At 39.3% G+C, this 19,970-nt stretch overlaps 1 protein-coding gene across 2 annotated transcripts in view; it reads right to left on the bottom strand.

The window, feature by feature from the left end:
- The window catches only part of EFNA5 (ephrin A5), a 339,455-nt gene that overhangs the window by 187,908 nt on the left and 131,577 nt on the right, over positions 1–19,970 (bottom strand). The window lies entirely within an intron of this gene.

Here is a 19,970-nt window from a genome sequence, read left to right on the forward strand (position 1 = left end):
TCCAGATCACTATGGGTGAAAGTGATTTTATATTCAAAATTGCTTCACAAATAAGTCACACCAAGCCTCTAAAGAGAAGAGAGTTGGTCTTATGGTAGCAAGCATAATTTTCCGAGATCTCCTCTCAATCCCTTTTTGAAAACCGGAGTTACATTGGCTACTTTCCAGTCCTCCAGTACAGAGCCTGATTGTAGGGATAAGTTATATATTTTTGCAAGGAGGTCAGCAATTTCACATTTGAGTTCTTTAAGGACTCTTGGATGGATGTCATCTGGCCCTGGCAATTTGCTAGTTTTTAATTTTTCCAGACAGTTTAGAACATCATCTCATCAATGAAAGAAATCATTCTTTCTGATTCAGTTCTTTAGCCTCCATTCCCAAAAAGCCTGGTTCAGGAACAGGTATATGTTCAGTATCCTCTGCCATAAAGACAGATGCAAACAACTCATTTAGCTTCTCTGCAACCTCCATATCTAACTCAATAATCCCTTTCACTCCCTATTTGTCTAACGGTCCAACCGCCTCCCTGGCATGTTTCCTGCTTCTGATGTATTTAAATAAGTTTTTGTTGTTCTCCTTGATGCTTTTAGCTAAATGTTCCTCAAACTCTCTTTTTGCCTCCCTTATTGTCACCTTGCATTTTTTTTTTGCCAGAGTTTGTTTTTCTTTCTGTTCCTTCATTTGGGCAGGCCTTCCAATTTCAGAAGAAAGTCTTCTTCTCCTTTATGGCTTCCTTGACTTTACCTGTTAGCCATGCTGGCATCCTCCCAGACTTAGTAATACCTTTCCTCCTTTTTGGTATACATTCTTACACTCAAACCTAGAGCCTATCTTGACAGGAAGTCTACGTGAGAATATAAACCATTGTGACATGTCACCCACAATTCCTGACAAAGGTCTATGTTGGCCCTGCATGGAGTACTCAAACAGACAGTTGGGGGAGACTAATCCCCATCACCTACACCTTCAATCCATCCTGATTTCATCTTTCATCTAGTTAAAACATTGATCACAGATATTTCAAATTCAGTAACACTAAACTTGATAGTATTCCAGTCAGCTCCTGATATATGCACACCAATACCAGCAAGAAACTAGGCTGAATCAGACAAAGAGGAGGAGCCAAAATCCGTCAGAAGGAGGTAATGCTCAGAGGTATTTAAGAATTCAGTCTACCTATAACTTCTATTGAAGCAACTTGTCCAACAAAGCTCTCCATGGTCCTGCAACTAGACTTTACTTGCCTTGCCACTTTCCAGATCTTGTGTGTGTCTCCCTTCAACTGTCTCCCCAATCTGCTATTAATTTCTGAAGAGCCATAGCAGTTTCATCCAACCTCTCACCAAAAGTATTCTTTGGGTATGTTATCTTTGCCATCTCAGGGTGGACCATCGTATTACTTCATTCTGTCTTCTCTCATCTACATTTGGTCTCCTCTGGGGTTGGCTAGGATTCCTAACTAATAGAATAATTCTGCTAATAGGATAAAGATAGTCTAGCATTTTCTAGCATCTCTTAACAAGATTTTTTAGAGTGCTGAAATTAAAATCATAGCCCACAATCCACAGTGACATTTCTTGACACATTTAGATCTAATACTAAACTATTTTGGGCAAGATAAACAACATTAGAAACCATACATTATTCTGTTTCTAAGTAGAAAAAAAGGAGGCAATATTCTAAGCAAGCAAGAAAGAAAGACTGCCAGTTCCACAAAAACGTAGAACTAGTCTAGCTATGTGCTTCTGCTTTTTTTTTTTTACAAAAGATTGAGAGAATATATAATACCTTAATTTGCATCAGAGTTGTGTGCAAAAGGTGTACCAAAATTAACTAGAACTCGGCTGGTGATCAACGACTTATTATTAGGGATGAATGGATGTCCCCTATTCTATTTGTTGCTGTTTTATGGGTTGTTTCACTCCACTTGCTTTAGTTTTAACTTGGAGAAATTCTGGAATTTAATTTCACAATTGGCACATGTGCAGTTTTAGTTCTCATGGTTTGTTTATTTTTAAAGTCCATACAGGTTACCAATATGTGCCTGTGTATATGTGCATTGATTAAAATACCCACAAAAAGGAATTGTAATGCAAACCTGAAGTCACATCAATATTGATTTTGACCTGATTAAAATTAGGTGCTAATATATGATCTAACATAATCTAGTGCTAATATATGATCGACCACAGTAACCTGTAAGGAAGAAAAGTCACAAACTGAAAAATATGGTAAATGGCATATGCATGCCAGAAATCAAACACAGAACAGCAAATTGCTTATGTATTGATGTAGTTCTGCAAAGGAAACACCTGTATCGGGTAGCAGCGATATAGGAAGATCCTAAAAGGTATCATCTCATACTGCGTGGAAGATGGCAATGGAATATCCCTCCTGTATTCTACCAAAGAAAACCGCTGTAGTCGCCAGGAGTCAACACTGACTCCATGGCACAATGTTACCTATAATTTGGAAACTAAGAGTTTGGGAGAAATTCATGTGGAAATAATTTCCAAAGCTTCTCTACTCCATATATAAGAAAACAATGAATATATGGTTCAGTGAAATGAGTTCAGTGGGACTACCTGAGTGTAATAAGTTGCCATCCTATTGGTTTTTACATCTGCTTGTCAATTCTGAATCATTTGTCCCAAGATGTCAGAGAGAAAGTTCACAAGTTCAGCATTTGAGTCCAGTCTCAGTGAAACCAGTTTACAAAATGTAATAAGCAAGCAGTTGGGTACCCTACCTTAACTACATGAAACGTGAAACAGCAGGGAGTCCTTTTAGATTATTGAATTCTGCTGCCAGTGTCAATATTGACAAAGTTGCTGACAGCTGAGAATTACCTTATCCATTTTACTAGATAGACTGAAAATTGGTAAACAAGTGAAAAGAGATGAAAAAGGTCGGTGAACTGAATCAAGGATGCTTTTGGGGTTTTGTTTTTGTTTTTGATTAACAGTATAAAATTTCTAAAACTGTTGGCAAACCGCCTTGAGCCAAGTGTAGGCTGCAAAATGTGCCAAAGCCAGCCAGATATGGAAAGCTTAAAAGTATGGAAGACATACTCCATGTTGGACCAAATCATTTTTAAGCTGTTCTCTCTTAGTCCCTATCTCTCAAGCCCATTTCTTTACTAAAATGTAAAGCCAAATATTCCATGTGCCACAACTACTGGATACTCTACATTATACAATTTGTCAGATATTATACTTATGAAAAGTCAGTCAGACACACCTTAAAAGAAATCAAGTCCAACTTGCCCTCAAGCCACAATCTCATTAATGGCAGAACGGCAAGTCTGAAAATTAATGATCTCCACCTGAACTGCCCAGTCAAACTACAGTCTTAACAACGTTTGCATTCAAAATCTAGATGGCAGCTAGCATTTATAGTTTATCACATGCAGCCAAGTCATGTTAACAGGAAAATAGTAAAACCAACGCAGTAACAAAGATTGCATTCTGCATTTACAAGGGAAAAGGTGTCAGAGTAAATCTGAAGGGTGCAAAGTGAATAGTTTGAAATTTTATTCAGGGCAGTTGTTAATAAATATATAGTGCATGTGTACATATGTAGTCATGTCCTCTCAGCTCTCTACACCCAAAACTTACTTTAATCACACAGAAATAGTATCTACAGCACTGTTATAAATTCTCTATTAAAACTAGGTCCTTTCCCTAAGAAATGAATTTAAAAATGTTATTTTAAGAAGTTATATTCTAATTCACAAATAGTATATGGAATGTCAGCTCCTTATGGAGTTGGCACCATTTCTGCCAGTGAAGATTCTGAAAATCAATCATGATCCACCCCCCGCGCCTGCCCCCCAGCCTCACTGAGTCACAGAATTTTAGAGTTCTACTAAGGGACCTTGGAAGACTTCTAGCTAAACCTTCTGTTCACTGCAAGTATAGCTTAAAAATACCTAATACAATACCTAATTAAATAGAATATAAAAGCATATATCTCATTAATCACTCTGTATATACTTGTTTCATTTTCCCTTCTACTAAATTGACAACCGGATACAATAATCAAGCACTGAGGTGGTGCACTCTGCATTCATTTTAATGGGACTTGTGCAAAGCTAGCTATTAACTATCTACTAGTTTGTGTTACTCCAATCAGTTCAACATAAAGGCTTTTTTTTTTTTTACACATTAGATGGTAAGTCACCAATATTCAGATAAAATTATTATTATTGATTCACACAGTCAAACAGGTGTTATTGATTGGTTTATTTTATCCAGACATTGAGTCCTTCCCAAGGACCTGGGATGGCTGAATTTTATTGTCAATGCTGTTGCTTTTGTTATAGATGACGATGACGAAGACAACGACAACAATGATGATGATGATGATTAATTCAATTTCCATACCACCCTTCCAAAAATGGCTCAGGGCGGTTTACACAGAGAAATAATAAACAAATAAGATGGAGCCCTGTCCCCAAAGGGCTCACATTCTAAAAATAAACACAAGATAGACACCAGCGACAGTCACTGGAGGTACTGTGCTGGGGGTGGATAGGGCCAGTTACTCTCCCCCTGCTAAATAAAGAGAATCACCACGGTTAAAGGTGCCTCTTTGCCCAGTTAGCAGGGGTTGTTTATATTATGAAATTTATACTATGAAATGCACAAAAGTGGTGTTTAAAAGCCCCACTTTTAAATGTATATAATGTGAAGTAGAATAAAATAATACAAGTTTTTCCAATCTAAATGCACGGTTCAGGTTACACTTGCTGTCAGCGAGCCACCTCTGACTGGCAGATGGGTTTTGGTATATCATGTAATGCATTGATGTGCCTCACTTGTTTTGCCTTTGCCTCTCTCCTCCTGGTGAGACACACAAACGAAGCAGTATGTTCAAAGAGTGGGACACTAAGGGGACAAAATGAAACACAGCTCTTTTACCCAGGGCAGATACTGGATATAGCAAGGAGTGGGGAATTAGAGGAATTATCATATCCAGCAAAATAGTTTCCTGCCCTTTGGACCAGACATTAGTTTTCTTCCTTTCATTCCAAATACAAGAAGAAAAGATTGAGAGGATACTGATCTGGCATTTGGATTAGTAGTTTTAAGATATCTGTGATGAGCTTGAGGATATGAACTATAATGTACATGCACCTTGGACAGGTTTCTGAAAAGCATTACGTACAAGCATGGGAAGCTGCCTTCTACCAACTCAGACTATTGGTTAATCTGACTCAGCATTGCCTACAATGCCTGCCAGAAGCTCTCCTGGATTCGAGACGGGATCTTTCCCAGCCCTACCTAAAGATGGAAGAGACTGAACCTTGGATCTTCTCCACACAAAGCATGCGCCTTACCACAGAGCTATAGACCCTTCCCTTAGCACGTGATGAGACAGTGGCCAACATCCAAACTAATGTTGCATAATGCAGCAGCATTTTTCAGTCACACAAGGGTGGGGGCATGTTATCCAGCTAAAACCTCCTTCCTTTTGCAGCTACCTGTACCTCCCAAAAATACGTACCCAAGGGTTGTACATATTTTTGGAAAATACTTTCAGAAGGCAGCTGCAGAAGGAAGGAGGGATGCTGAAAATCACATTTCCCCTGCAAGAAAGAAAACCTACTGCATCAGTGCAATATTGGTCTGGATGTCAGCCCAACTCTTAATAAAAGGGGAGCTTGGTGACAAGCGGCTGAATGGCTACTGGAGAAACAAAGTTTGGACAAAAACCTGCAGACACCAATATGCTACAAATGTGGAAACACGAGTCACATTTTCTTATGAAATGAAGTCTTTTCTTTTGGAAAAGTACCTATGAGAATATTGCAGTATTTAAACATTACGTATTTTTTCCCCCAGAATTTTGTAACCTGCAAGAAATACACTTTTGGCACATATTTCAGAAAAGCCGTTTCTGCTTGCCATCAGTTTCAGTGTTTAATCCTGGTTTGCAGGGCAAGCACAAACCATCTTTTCCCAGTTTAGATGAAACAGCAAACTACAGTTTGCCACAGACCAAGCAATATAGAAAGAAAGAAGAGAGCAAAGGAAGAAGTGTGCAAGCCAAGGCTTGTTCCAGGCTCTTTAATATTTTAATAAAATAAAACTAAAAGGACAAGTTAGGCTCTGTTATGTTGTCCTTATAGGCCGGGTTCTCACAACCATATTAACGCTGATGTAATGAGGCTGACTGACATTAGGGTGATAGAGTGAACCCATGCACGGCAGCAAACCCAACTAAGTTCCATGGAGTTAACCAATACATTTAATCTAGGATCAGATCTTAGTTAGTTATCCCCACAGATGCACTGACAAGAATTCACTGATAGTGTGAAACCCGTGCCTCTCATTGGCCCTGGCTACCTGAACGTGCTGCACCTTCACCTTCACCTGTGCATACCCCATAGATGCCCGTGTACAAAGCAGACCACGCCTGCCGGTTCTCTAGCCTCCCGCCCACACTTTATGGCCATTCAGCAAAAACACCTTCAGCTGCACTTTGCCTGGCAACACACAACCTGCACCCATACCTGCCTGCTCCACCAATAACTGCCCCAGCACCCACACTCCTGCCAAGCTGCAGCACAAAGGGACAGGAGCCCCACACTCCACTTCCAGCTGCCAGCAGGGAGGCCTGGCCATTCATGCAACAGCAGCCACATCCAGGGTCTGACGGATAGGCATAAATATTCTTCAATCAACTTGGCATTTGCTTCCTGCATCAGTACCACTTAATTAGTCCTTGGATTCATTTTCACCATCCCTGGTGCCTTGCATGGGAAGTACAATTTTTGGAGAAGGCTCTTAGCCCCTAACTTTCACTGGACAAAGAAAAAGATAAAAAAAGAGAAGCCCCTTCCAACCAAGGGCACCCTTGGCAAAGAGGTGTCCGGTGGCGGGGGGGAGACACACCTGTGCAACGCTTCCCATCCCCATATCTCTCTGTTCACACAAGCACATACACCCCTGCTAACTGAGCAAAGAAGCACCTTTTTAAAGTGGTGATTATCTTTATTTAGCAGGGGGGAGAGCAACTGGCCTATCGATCCCCAGAACAGCATCCTTCCAGTGGCTGTTGCTGGTATCTATCTTATGTTTCTTTTTAGATTGTGAGCCCTTTGGGGACAGGGACCATCATATTTATTATTTTTCTATGTAAACCACTTTGAAAACTTTGGTTGAAGAGCACTATATAAATATTTGTAGTAGCAGAAGTAGAAGTAGTACACACACATCCTGGCCAAGCTTCCCATGGCAGGAAAGGGGTTACAGTGGACTTGCCAATTAGTTCCAAAGCACTCTGGAGATTGCCAAGTGCAGCTACATATGGTTGGAGTTACTTCAGACACCCACTTCAGCATCAGGGCCAATGAGGGTGTGGCTGGGTTGTCACACCAAAGGCTTTCCAGAGGGCAGCCCATGCGACAATGAGGAAACTACCAGGACTGTATCTGGGTCCCTAGAGGCCAATGGCTGCTGTGGTCCGCTAACCAGGATCATGTGGTCCGCTAACCAGGATGTACCACAGCAACCTGACAGCTAAACTGATCACTCACTGATCCTGGCTAAGTTCCAGACCCATAAAAACAAGCGAGAGAATGTGACCTTAATTTCAATGGGATTACTTGAAGGAATTTTCATCATGTCAGCCACTGAAGAAGGAACCTTAATACATTTTTAGGCAAGGAATTTGTTTAAGAAAAGCGTATTTGAAAAGAACCATATTATGTATGGTTCTAGAGTGTATATATAGTCCTTTTGGTGACATTTCTGAAAACCACCAATATATTTGGAGGAAAAACAGCCCTCCTGCAATTTGCATTTATAATAATATAGGACAGTTTATATGTTGCAGGTCTGCAGGGAGTTCTCTTAGCTGAATTCTTTAACAGTCAATATGACAGGAAGGTCCATTACCAAAATGGGTAGCACTCTCTATCGATCAGTGTTCCACTTAGCAATTCTATTTGTCATCCTATTGTCTCTGCCCTAATCTGCATAAGATAAAAAGGATGAAATTTATCAGGTGTGCTATTCATACACAAGGTACAATTGGGCAACAGTTTTAATGAAAGACAAACGCTATGAAGAGAGCACATTGTTTTTCAACCTTTAAAAAAAAACACCTTCTGCAACACAGCCAAGTGGAACTGAGGAACAAACCAGTCCTAAAGCAGTATTACAATAGCAACTGGCATATTTAACTATGTCAAGAACCACATTATTCTTTCACCATAAGCTTTGAACAACGCCTCTCTTTTCTTTGGGCAAGCAATATAGCAGGAAAAAAGCCAAAACATCCATGAAAACAGAACTGCTTAATCAGCCAGTAAATCACTTAGGGAGGACTAAATGCAATTAATTTGGACTGTGTCTTCAGATAGCGGCAGTGAACGCCAAAGATTTCTAACGCACTCACCACATTTTTATGCAGTTTTCCCATGAAAAATTTAATTAGGCACAAGAAAAGCAATACTGAAACATTTAATATCCCTCCCCCAGTATTAAATATAAGTGTCTATGTCAGGGAGACAAAAAGATTCTTTCTTCTTTTTCTCAATGCAATAAGATCAACAAACTTTTCTCAAACCTAAACAGGATACTCATCAGCCAATAGCAAATTATTAAACCTGCTACTGGAGTATGAATGGCACATAATCCAAGATTTTTCTACCTATTTCTATTCACAAAGTCTTCTAGATCCAGATGCCCCCCTGAAAACACTTTTATGATGCTATAAAGACTGTCAACCAGAGACGGGAGCACGGCAGCACCTGAGGTACAGACAGAACTATCAAATAACATTTAATTGCCTGATTACACTGTGAGGCTGGACTTGAATTTTCATCTCCAAATGCTATCCATGCAAATGTCTGTGGAGATAAGGTTGTGATGATAGAAGCAGATAAAACCAATTAAACCTGGAAAGCAAGTACTGCAAGGTATTTCTTCTCACAGCAAGGTTTAAGGATGCAGTGGCATTAACATGGAACAATTTATTATTGATAGTATTTGACATAGCTGACATTATTGACAATATTTGGCACTATAGGCATTATCTGATATCCATACTAATCCTGCACAAAAACACCCGGATTTTCCAAATATGCAGGAAGGAAGGGATAAATTTCAGCAATCCTCCTTTCCTATGCAGCCACCTATGCCTCCCAAAAGTATCTCCGGAAGAGTTGGGGGACCTACAGGGAGATAATTTCAACAGGCACAGACTGCTGCGGAAGGAAGGCAGAACGTGGTCGGGCAGGAGGTGGGGGGTCACTGAAATTCAGCCCTTCTTGCATAATGCCAAACCCTGCTGTTTTGGTACAGGATTAGTCTGGATGTCAGCCACTGTCTGTCGTGCCCAATATTGTCAATAAAAATGTCAGCAATGTCAGATACTGCCAACAATCAATTGCTCCATTCTTATGCTACTACATCCTTAAACCTTGCTGTGAGAAACTGCAGTATTTGCCTTCCTGGTTTAACTGATTTCATTTGTAGATCTGGATTAAAGAGCTAGAAGAGGTTCCACAAAAACTACACATCTGAGAATAGGCTTATGTATCATTTTGAGTCTGCCTTAACTCAATGGCACAGAATATGCAAATGCTGTATTATCTAAGACTAACGGTGCTTGCCTATCAAAGGCTTAAGAGAAAAATATATTTGAGGTTGGTTTCACACAACAACAACAAGAATACTGGTTAAAAGGTAATTAGGATTCGTGAGCCTAGTGGAGCTGACTGGAAGAAGCCAGGATTTCAGGCCAATCCTAGTCAAACCACTCTTGTTTAACCAGTATTTAAACACGATAAATAACCAGGATTGAATCCCGAAATTCTGGGTTCTCACAATCAACTCCACAGGACTCACTAATCCTGACTAATTTTTCAGACAGAATCCTTGTGATTATGCAAACCCAGCCTAAATGCTAGCAGAAATTGCTGATGTAGTCATCAGTGACTAAAAAAATGCTGCTGCTTTTTTGTGTGTTATATTGCGTTTTTAAATTTTCATTTAAGCTACCCTGAATTCACAGATGAAGAATGGCAGCAGACAAATCTTTTAAATAAAGGTAGGATGTGATTAAGTTATGGGAAAGATAGGGAAAGAATTATGGGAAAGTATTGCCTGATTGCACTGTGAAAAGTATATCAAATAGGAATACTAAAGCTTAGAGCCATTTCTGAGTAAGGAGTGTGAAGCACATGTATATGTATTCATTTTAGGAATAAAAGTGTTTTAGCACCTCTATTTTGAGGCACTAAAACACTTCAAGCTGCCCCAGCCGAATCATTTTGCCGGGGGTGAGCGGGCACTTTAAAAGAAGCAAAGCAGGTGTCACCTGCCCCTCCCTTGCTCCTCTGCCACCCTCTGTCACCCCTGCGTGGTGGTGCTTGTATTCAGCACCCAGGATCGCAGCTACAGCTTGCTGTGAACAGGACGCCATCTGTTGTCTTGTTGCCAACAAGATGCAGCTGGGCAGTGGAGGAGCAAGGGAGGCCTTTCCGCTCTTTGTCTCCCCGGATGTGCACAAAATGCTTCATGCATTCCCTATTCATTATATTGTGTACAAAATGTATCTAGCCACCTTAAACACATTCAATCTATATTAATCTAATTTCAGCTGAACATTCATGAATTGTTACTTTTATATAACCTATCCCAAAGCTATGAGGTGGGAAAGTTAACAAATTTAAATACAAGATTAAAGACAAAATCCAGCAGCATTTTAGAAAGCATTCTGTTCACTGGTGATTGTTGTTGTTTTTAAAATTTGATCTAACAATACTGTCTACACTTCTATACTTCTACTAATTAAAAGCTCAACACTCAAAACAGAAGCATTCCAGCATATTTTTAAAAGCCATATTTTAACTTGAGTCACCCAGGCCACTTCATTCAAGGACTAACCCATGTTATTTGGCCTTTCACACTAAAGCATTCATCAGCTTCCTTAAACCTATGGGATGTTTTGCTCCCATCCCATTCAGGATGGTTAGGAAATTTTGTAGCTTCAGTCAGATGGTCTGACAAGATATGCTGTAGGAAAGGATGAGACAATGGAAACAAGAGGAACTAGAAAAGAAAATTGGGGAGAGGAGAGACTAAGCACAAGTGCCATTATAATGAACTTGCTCTGCACACAGGCATAGTAACATCACATATACAGAATTGGGGGGAGGGGGGAATGGAATAAGTCTTTCCTTTAAGTTAAATCCCCTTTGCATATAGAACATCATTTTAATACACTGATAATAATTCCTTTCAAGCTGCAAGTTTGCATTCATGACTTTTTGGTGAAAGAAGAGAGTTGCATTTATTGTTTGCTCAGCAAGAACATTTCCATGCTCTGTGCTTTCCAACAATTTTTTTATTCATCCTGTCTCCAAAAAATACAAGGTTAAGAAGATGTTGAAATAGAAGAAAATTTCAATATCATAAATTACATTCCCACATTTTCTATGATAAAATTTCTTTCATCATGTTCTTATGGATTACTTCCCTGATTACTTACACAGAGCAAGTATAAGGGAAAGAGAAAGGAAGATCTCTTCATACAGTTACAGCCTCTTTCATTTCAAAACATAGCATTACGTGAACAACCCTGTGCTTCCTTCCCCAACCTCTTGTGCAATTCTGAAGGTTTGGCATACCATAGCTACATAGAACTCGACAATGCATGATTTGCACAAGCCTTGCAAACCAGGGCTGAAAACCAGGGAATATGGGAGCTAATTCATTAATGCTATACCATGCCATAGAATCTATCTATGTGGTCGCTAAGAGTTGACACCAACTTGACGGCACTTAATCAAACAATCAATCACCATGCCTTAGCGTAGCATCTGTATTGACTTACAGTATATACACACACCATCTATTTTGAACTACTGCAATGTAGGGGGAAATATTTTATTCTTGTATCACTTTATTATCTTATCTCTGAATTAGTTAATCCTCTCTCTGGTCAAGAAATAACATTACCTTTACTGCTGTCTCAGCAAAAAGCAATTGCCAGTATTAGTATTGTATTTTTAACTGAAACACATGAGCAACCATGCATCCATTTTTTTATTGCTTCTTCTCAAATTTTGCTTTTATGGGATCATGATAATTGCTTCTCTTTATCCCTATTACAATTAACAGAACAGAAAGAGACAATTAACAGACCTGAGACAAATAAAGACTGTATTAAAAAAAACCCTCTACCGCTGAATAACGCTACCGCTAGGTACCATGGTTAAATTTTTAGGGGCCAGCTCCCTGATGCCTGGGATTTTTAAAGCCCTGTTCTAACTGTGTACACAGTTACAATGCCACCTGTCAAGCTCTGGTCCCCTGTGCTGATTCAGTATGTAACTCCAAACCCCACATGTGCAATGTTTGTTTCTTCAGACAAATGCTGTACTTGGGGAGAATTCCTTTCCATGGTTAGGAATGCTGGAGCCCCAGGGTTCCTAATCTAAGAGAGGATCGGGCAGTATTTGTCTGAAGGGACAAACAGTACTCATAGGTGGAGGGTATGTACTGTATCAGCATAGGTTGTGGGTCTTACCGAATCATTTTATAATGGTTTGCACTATTCACACAATGATGCCTGAATTGGGCTTCTAATATCTGGAAAAGACAAAAGATGGGTGAGGAGATGGGTGCCAATTGGGCACCCGTGCTGAATATCCTGTCCCCACATAATGCACATAATGCCAAGGGTAGTTCTCAATCAAGAGCATAGTATTTCCAGTGCTTTGTCTCCTAATCAGAGAGGGGAAAACAATTACATTAACTATTTTACAAAGAACACAGAACCAAGTAGGAAGACATCAATCTAGAAGGAGCGACTTCTTTTTGTCTAGTGTGTTTAAAAGAGCTTTATGACCTCTGTTTTTCTACAGAACATGGTGATGGTAGGGGATCCATCACATCCTGCAATTCTCATGCAACCACATTTCACATAGCACTCATTGCTGCAAGAGCTGTGGGTGGGCAGAGAGATAAATCATTTTCTTAACATATTGCTGTCTGGACACTGAAATAAAATTACTGCTGCAGAACAGGTGTACTGACTGGGAGAAAACATTTGGGTCTCCACAACCATTTCCACATGTCAGCTGTCAAGTCGCTACTTTTGCTATGCTTTCTTTTAGAAAGAAATCTATATGTTCTAAAATGTAGCATTGGTTTTAGCTCAACTTAGCTGATGTAACTTCTTGGTATGTTGAAATTTCTTATTTTATGTTATGCTATGTTATAACCTGTGGACACAACAATAAACTTATTACTTACTTACTCCACAACACTATTGCATCTTTATTCTGCAATAAAGTTATCATGCCTTCTGTCTTTACCCATTACTCTTTAATTAAGCTAGTTCATTCCCTGTTTACACATTCACTCTTTAAACTGGTCCCAAAGCACATTTAAGTCCTAGATTTGACAATACACATCTTAAATTTTAAAGATCCACTTCACTAATACAACCTTACAAAATGTTATCCTCAAATTTTCAAGAGGGTCATAAACATTTTTTTTTTAAAAAAAATCTTGAATTTCATCCATCTTAATTTTATAAAAGATAATTGCATTTGGGTAAAAATATATTCCTTTAGGTTTTCCTAATCTTTCTGTGTCTACTCTACTGACAGCTTTTATTCTTATGATTTACAAATGTATTCTGGCAGTTATTTTATTTTAGAATAAAATAAGCAAAATCCACACTTAATTATGAAGAACAGCTATGTGCAAATAGGTCTGCAAGAGAAATTTCTACCAGGAGAACTTCCCTCTCCCCTCCTTTATGTGTAAGCTTGCCATGTTTATTTTTTTCTATTTTGTGTACTTCATGATATTGTATACACAGTGGAAAAAGAAGAAAAACATAAAAGATGATTAGAACAGCAAAGAAGAAAAATATCACACTTTTTTATTTTTTGTTACCTCAATGGTTTTATGAGAACCTGCTGTTCAAAAGAGAGGAAATGTTGGTGTCAGAGGTAAGGAACAGATTCCAGGATGATTCTGAGTGAAGATGGAAACTATGAACTCTAGTACTGGTGAGAAGCTAGACTGCTGAGCTGTTTGTACCCCCACCCACAGCTAAGAGGAAAAAAAAGCATCATGTCTAATACCAGAAATCAGTAACAACATGTATATGAAGTCAAAGCAGCAGACACAGACAACTAATTCAAACCTTAACACTGTAAGCACATTCAGGACTCAGAAAATCAGAACTGCATCTTAGAATACATCTGAGCTGCTGTTTGTTTCGAACTACGTAAAATGAAAATGTGTTTGATCCACTTCACACAGATAGTTTATCTGTATAGAAAATAAATTCAATGTCTGAAACATTTTACTTGTAGGGGAATAGATGTTGGCAAGCAAACTGGAGTAGAACTCAGTCAAGACAAATTATGATTAGCAAGATCTTGCAACAAAAGGTAGAGTTGAGGAAAAGGTCATTTCACAGCCTTTTCAGGTTTAGACATTGGAACTCCATCTGACAAGATGATTGAAGTATTTTGAGTACAGAGAACACTGTTCCTGCCTTCATAAGCTTGAGGCTAGATTATCATGTTTTTCATTGGGATATTATTGGTCATTTGGAATGTCAGCTGGCTTGAGCCCAGATACACCTTCTCTCACTTGAGCATAAATCAAAGTCTGCAGCAAGGGCAAGCACAAACTACTTTGCTGCACCATCAACCACACTACATGATCCAAGGTTTCTGTCTCCAAACTTCCAGCATCTCAACAGCGCAGCAGATCACACTGGAGATAATCACCAGGCTGTAGATATTCCACTGATGCCTATATAAATGTTCCTGTCCAAAGCAGTTGTTTAAGCTAATAGTTCAGACAATTGGTCCAGTCTCAACCACAAGTTGCCAGGTCTGCAACTGTGGAACTCCCTTCTTGAAATATGAGCTTGAAGCTTTTCCTGAAATGACAATTCTTCAATACAAGCCGGCAACTGGAGATGAGAGGACAGAGGAGATGATATTTTTTGTGGCTGAAGTGCAGGCACTGGGCCAGTTAATGAACCAGTGGTATTGTGTATTTCGATCTGGGTTCACAGACTTGGTTAGCCATGGACTTATTTGACTGCTTCTCCATAGGCTGGCTATGTTCATTATCACTCAGTTTTGTTTCCCCATCCTTACTTGTAACAGAAATGTACTGTGTCATATGTATTGTATTAATATAACAACTGTTCCTAAAAGAATACAGATCTTGATTGCTTTCAAAAGAAACTTAAGCAGAATGGAAAATGCATACTGCACCTACTGAGGTGACCATGAGGAAACAGTACTTTTACTGGACCTATTTATAAACTTCTCTCTATATAAGCAACAAAATAGGCGTGCCCCTGCTCTTTGGGCCATGCCATTGGACTAACATATTGAACTCTCACAAAACCCGTTCATAAACATTGTAGGCCAAATAATGCCTGACAGAGGCACACATACAGTCATAATAGTTTTGACAGAGTTGCCAGATATACTGTATAAATATAACTGAATCTGAATGAGAAGTTCTTATCTACATCTGTACAAATCCTTCATATTTTTATGTTGCAAAAATAACCATCATGATATAAGAATTAGAAGGTTCTAGGCCTCAGGTCTTAACAAATTATCTATGTATTAGTTTTCCATTTCACCATAAGCTGATTAATTACAACCAGTAGCTTCTGCTCAGATGAAATACAGGATCAGACAAGCTGGGTGTCTTAGATCAGAACTAGGCTATATGGACAGACATGCTTGAAGAAATCTGCTGAAAAGCTCCTGTTAATATGTCTCATTCACAAATGTGCTCTCAGGCTCCAGCTTTCATCAACATTAAATTAACCCAAATGTTTAAAGCCTGGAATAAAAAAGAAAACACACTAGGTCTACATCTGAAGACAGATGTCAAAAAAGGATATTCCAAATGGTGAAGTCTGCAAAAGAAATTAAAGTAACACAAGGCTACTCACATTCCCCACTCCTATCTTGGAGAGAGGACTAGTTATATCAAGATATCCAGTATACAGGTGAAACTCGGAAAATTAGAATATCGTGCAAAAGTCCATTAATTTCAGTAATGCAAATTAAAAGGTGAAACTGATATATGAGACAGACGCATTACATGCAAAGCGAGATAAGTCAAGCCTTAATTTGTTATAATTGTGATGATCATGGCGTACAGCTCATGAAAACCCCAAATCCACAATCTCAGAAAATTAGAATATTACATGGAACCAAGAAGACAAGGATTGTAGAATAGAACAATATCAGACCTCTGAAAAGTATACAGTGTACTGTGCTTGATTGGCCAGCAAACTCGCCTGACCTGACCCCATAGAGAATCTATGGGGCATTGCCGAGAGAAGGATGAGAGACATGAGATCAAACAATGCAGAATTGCTGAAGGCCGCTAATGAAGCATCCTGGTCTTCCATAATACCTCATCAGTGCCACACGCTGATAGCATCCATGCCACGCCGCATTGAGGCAGTAATTGCTGCAAAAGGGGCCCAAACCAAGTACTGAATACATATGCATGCTTATACTTTTCAGAGGACCGATATTGTTCTATTCTACAATCCTTGTCTTCTTGGTTCCATGTAATATTCTAATTTTCTGGGATTGTGGATTTGGGGTTTTCATGAGCTGTACGCCATGATCATCACAATTATAACAAATTAAGGCTTGACTTATCTCGCTTTGCATGTAATGCGTCTGTCTCATATATCAGTTTCACCTTTTAATTTGCATTACTGAAATTAATGGACTTTTGCACGATATTCTAATTTTCTGAGTTTCACCTGTATTAAAATATTAAGTAATGTAAAATTCTAAATTGTTGTTGCATATGTTTATTTTCCATGCATACTAGAATGAGTGGATGATACTGTCAAATTATTCAATGATTTCTACCAAGGGCATATCTATAATTGAACATTGGGGGATATACCTGGGTCCCTAGGGTGGGGGCCCTGCCAGCTGGGCATTAGCTTGCTCTTTAGGCTTCCCCTCTCCCCAAAAGGTGAGGGGGCAGAGGCCCATTTTCAGTCCCAGGACCCACTCCAATGTGGCTAAGCCCCTGGTTTCTAGAAAAACCAGAGAATGAAGCTATATGTGGTTTAATATCTGGTATATCAGCCACCTAATGGCGCAGCAGGGAAATGACTTGACTAGCAAGCCTGAGGTTGCCGGTTTGAATCCCCACTTGTATGCTTCCCAGACTATGGGAAACACCTATATCGGGCAGCAGCGATATAGAAAGATGCTGAAAGACATCATCTCATAACGCCTGGGAGATGGCACTGGTAAATCCGTCCTGTATTCTACCAAAGACTACCACCGGGCTCTGTGGTCGCCAGGAGTCGACACACTTTATATAATACATTATAATCGTGTAAAGAAACAAAAGCAGCTTTCATCCCTATCATAGACTAAAATCAGCATGCAGGGTTACAACTGTGCAGTCTGCTTCTATTTTCTCTGAAGCAGTTCCCGGTACATACAACAGGACCTGCCCTCAAGTGAGCATGCATACAGTTTTGATGTGAATTATAGCAGAATCATTTGATTTATCTACACCATATATATATATATATATATATATATATATATATATATATATATATATATAAAATTACACTTAAAATATTATGTGGTCACATTTGGAATCAGTGCAGTTCTAGTCATCGCATCAGCAATGGGGGGGGGCAATTTTTAACAAGACCTGAGAGCACAGGCCTTCCCTGTGTGCCCGTTCCAACTAGGGGCCACTGGGGCTGCTATTTTAAATTTCTAAAAGGCAGAAGACCAAATGATACATTTAGCATCACGCATGATTTGGTCCTGAATCGATCCTGAGTTACAGAATTTAATTAATTAATTACATCACCACAGGGATGTGGGGACGGTCAACTTAGTTGACTTTAAAAGGCATGTGCATACAGCTTATCAACCTTATTAGCCAAAATAACTAATGCAATCTCAATTTTTAGAGATTGTATGTCCCTGAATGGCAGTTTCTAAAGATCAAAGAGGGAAGGGTTGTCATCTTTATGCTATCTTTGTGGGCTTCCTGAATGGACCTCACTGGGTACTGTTGAAAATAAGGTGCTAGACTAGATGGATAATTGGTCTGATCGAGCAGTTCTCTTCTTGATACTAAACAAATCACAACAGATTTATGAGTTAATATCAATAACTTGGAAAACATGATGTAAAAATTTTCTATTTAATTACAGACTGAAAGTGTCTAAAGAAAAGGCAACCACTGGTTTGAACCAAATTCAGCTGGAGAAAGAATGATAATTATCAAGCTGCATGTAGGTTGAACAAGAAAACATCATAGGGAAACTCATCACTCTGCTGGGGAAAAAGCAGTAGTGTTCTGGCAAGAGGAAAGGGTGTGTACATACACAATTTTTTTTATTCAGAGAGAGAAAGAGAGAGCACGGGGCGGGGGGCGGGCAATGGAATGTAACTGGTATGTCCATGTTCAGTGAGTGTCCTGATGCATCTGCCAATTTGGCTTGGATTTCCTGGCAACCACTATTTCACAATATCATTCCATTGAACCAGGGAGAACAACATGACAAAGAACTAAGTGTTCCATCTGCAGCATCAAATCTTTCAGCCACATTATTTTATTCCCACTGACCTTGAAAGAGCTTGTTAAAAGAATTTGCACAATCAAAGAAAAGGTTGCAACATGTTAATACTTGTTATACAATTTTAAGATAAATATTAATGGATAAAAAGAAAGAAAGGAAAGGAGGAGCAAGAAGAGAAGTAGGAGAAGAAATACAAATGCAACTCTAATGCCTAACCTACTTCACAGGGTTGTGAGGAGAAACCTAAGTATCTGAGGAGAAACCTAAGTATGTAGTACACCGCTCTGGGCTCCTTGGAGGAAAAGCGGGATATAAAATGTAATAAAAAGGGGGGGATTAGTTTGTTTTCCTTTTCAGTTAGTCAACATGGCAGAAATTATTAGTTGGTAAGTGTTGGTAGGCTATTAAAGTTATTTTATTAATCAATTTTGTAGCCCATAAAAAAGGTCGAACTGCGAAGTCTACAGAAACTGAGCAGTGATCATTATAACCCAGGACAATAAGCATTTCATTTGCTCTGATTATGTGTAACTTGAAAGCTTGTTTCAAGCAATATAAACATAAACTGGTACAAATAAGATGTTGCTTCATTTCCTCTGTGTTTAGGCAAAATTAGGCTGTTCTGTTTTTACACTCAGCAAAGCTATATTTGCAAGTACTATTCTGTCCATTGTGTTGATGGTAGATCTGACTGATAGATCTCTGGGTGATGTGCAGTAGATCAGCAAGCATTTCTGACTCCCAAAGACTACAACAAAAATTAGGCTGCTGAAACACAGAAGGCTTGCAGGAAGCAAGGAGTAGATTTGTGTGAATTCAGTTCTGGAACTAAAAAAAATAAAATTCCAGCGATGTAAATATGGTCAGAGGCACCCTTGTCTCTAATTCTAAGTGTATGTCTGCACCTCTGAGCCACTATTCTGAAGCTGGTGCTAGTTGGGAAATCTTGGTGTCCTAGTAAAAAAATGAGGTGGATCATGAAAGTCTGAAGTCTGCACACTCCAGGTCCACGAAACACTTTGTTAATAAAGTACTTGAGCAATAGTAGACAACTCAGTAACACTTCAATATCCAACATATTCAATGGCAGAGGCATAGCAAAGTTGGAGCTGGCCCTGGGACAAAAAGTTAAGGTGGGCTCCCTTCCCCCACCCACCACCTCTTCAGAGAGGCATGAGGGAAAGAACAAATAGCAAGCTATAGCCCAGCCAATGGGGAGGCCTCCCTCAGCCCCCCCCCAGGCATTGGCCCCCTTCAAATATAGCCACACCCCTGCTCCATGGTTAGGCAAGTATTACAGCTTACATAATCCAGAAGGTAGAAAACACACAGCAAATTAATAATTTTCCAGGATCCGATTTCTA

This window comes from Hemicordylus capensis, chromosome 2, assembly GCF_027244095.1.
Source record: "Hemicordylus capensis ecotype Gifberg chromosome 2, rHemCap1.1.pri, whole genome shotgun sequence".
Lineage (NCBI taxonomy): Eukaryota > Metazoa > Chordata > Lepidosauria > Squamata > Cordylidae > Hemicordylus > Hemicordylus capensis.